Source organism: Dipodomys spectabilis, unplaced genomic scaffold (assembly GCF_019054845.1).
Source record: "Dipodomys spectabilis isolate Male_0828 unplaced genomic scaffold, ASM1905484v1 ptg000009l, whole genome shotgun sequence".
Lineage (NCBI taxonomy): Eukaryota > Metazoa > Chordata > Mammalia > Rodentia > Heteromyidae > Dipodomys > Dipodomys spectabilis.
In genome coordinates this window covers 13,361,908-13,364,301 of record NW_024870686.1, presented here as the reverse complement: position 1 = coordinate 13,364,301, position 2,394 = coordinate 13,361,908, and the positions used below count along the sequence as shown (strand labels likewise).

The 2,394-nt window shown below is 47.7% G+C and overlaps 1 pseudogene; it reads left to right on the top strand.

The window, feature by feature from the left end:
* Positions 1-653: 653 nt before the first annotated feature.
* On the top strand, positions 654-2,138 carry LOC122125923 (annotated as a pseudogene).
* The last annotated feature ends 256 nt before the right edge of the window (positions 2,139-2,394 follow it).

Below are 2,394 nucleotides of genomic sequence, written 5' to 3'. Positions count from 1 at the left end.
TGGAAAGGCTTGGAAAAAATTATATTAAGTGAAGTAAGCCAGGCCCAAAGAAACATAGGTCCCATGGTTTCCCTTATTTGCAATATCTAGTATAGGTATGAGTCAAGCGGAAAAAGTCAGAGAATGTGATGTTAGGAAAACGAACCCTCAAATATGTATTTTAATGTTTTTGTTTCATTCATGCATGTGTTTCTAACGCATTTATAATATTATTTCTTTGTTGCTTTGTATGTCCCTCCCCCACAGTGTAACCCCCGCTTTCACTATATTTGATGTCAGTATAACATGTGGAGGAGACGGGGACAAACAAGTCGTTTAAGGATTCAGGTGGACCTGTTGCAACAATGAGAAGTACAAAATGTCATGTCAAAACCAGCTTTACAATGTCGGTGGGGGGGAGGGAGGGGGAGTATGATTGGGTGGGGGGGATGGGGGAGGCTGGGAAGGGAGGTGAAGGGTAAACAAAGGTGGAGGCTGCAATGCTTGGTAAGAAATGTATGCATTTTCCTGCCCATGTAATTGTAACCCCTCTGTACAGTATGTTTTCAAATAAAATAAAATAAAATTAAATTAAAAAAAAAAAAAAGAGAAAATGTAGTAACCATTGAAAATGTGTGCTAAATCATTTTATAAAATAAGCCGGAAAGAGTGCGTTACTTACCTCGACTCTTAGCTTGTCGGGGACAGTAACCGGGACTCGGGGTGCCTGCTCCTGCTCCTGTCACCTTTGCCACCAAATCCACAGTCATCATGCGTGAGTGTATCTCCATCCACGTTGGCCAGGCTTGTGTCCAGATTGGCAATGCCTGCTGGGAGCTCTACTGCCTGGAACACGGCATCCAGCCTGATGGCCAGATGCCAAGTGACAAGACCATTGGGGGAGAGATGACTCCTTCAACACCTTCTTCAGTGAGACAGGCGCTGGCAAGCACGTGCCCAGGGCAGTGTTTGTAGACCTGGAACCCACAGTCATTGATGAAGTTCAAACTGGCACCTACCGTCAACTTTTCCACCCTGAGCAGCTCATCACAGACAAGGAAGATGCTGCCAATAACTATGCCCGTGGGCACTACACCATTGGCAAGGAGATCATTGACCTCGTCTTGGACCAGATCAGAAAGCTGGCTGACCAGTGCACAGGTCTTCAGGGCTTCCTGGTCTTCCACAGCTTTGGTGGGGGAACTGGCTCTGGCTTCACCTCCCTGCTGATGGAGCGTCTCTCTGTGGACTATGGCAAGAAGTCCAAGCTGGAGTTCTCCATTTACCCTGCCCCCCAGGTGTCCACAGCTGTAGTTGAGCCCTACAACTCTATCCTCACCACCCACACCACCCTGGAGCACTCTGATTGTGCCTTCATGGTGGACAATGAGGCCATCTGTGACATCTGTCGTAGAAACCTCGATATTGAGCGCCCAACCTACACTAACCTGAACCGCCTTATTAGCCAGATTGTGTCTTCCATTACAGCTTCCCTGAGGTTCGATGAGGCCCTGAATGTTGACCTGACAGAATTCCAGACCAACCTGGTGCCCTATCCCCGCATCCACTTCCCCCTGGCCACATATGCCCCTGTCATCTCTGCTGAGAAAGCCTACCATGAACAGCTTTCTGTAGCAGAGATCACAAATGCTTGCTTAGAGCCAGCCAACCAGATGCTGAAATGTGACCCTCGCCATGGTAAATACATGGCCTGCTGCCTCTTGTACCTTGGTGATGTGGTTCCCAAAGATGTTAATGCTGCCATTGCCACCATCAAGACCAAGCGCAGCATCCAGTTTGTGGATTGGTGTCCCACTGGTTTCAAGGTTGGCATCAATTACCAGCCTTCCACTGTGGTTCTTGGTGGAGACCTGGCCAAGGTGCAGCGTGCTGTGTGCATGCTGAGCAACACCACAGCCATTGCTGAGGCCTGGGCTTGCCTGGACCACAAGTTTGACCTGATGTATGCCAAGCGTGCCTTTGTCCACTGGTATGTGGGTGAGGGGACGGAGGAAGGAGAGTTTTCTGAGGCCCATGAGGACATGGTTGCCCTAGAGAAGGATTATGAGGAGGTTGGTGTGGATTCTGTGGAAGGAGAGGGTGAGGAAGAAGGAGAGGACTACTAGTCACTCATTCCTGTGACCCTGCAGCATGTCATGCTCCCAGAACTTCAGCTTCACCATCAGCTGGCCGTCACTAAAATGTTTCTGACTAGATTCTGTTCAACTGTGATCATGTCTGTCTTTTTCCATGTATGTAAGGTTTTAATCCATTATGTCTCAAAAGTAAAGGCTTTAAGAAATTTAGAAAAAATAATAAGCCGGAAAGATGTGACCAAGTACTGTTAATTGATAAGCAGATACTGGGGTATGACCATGCTTACATCAACCTGTCTCAATACTCATCCTTAGAAAT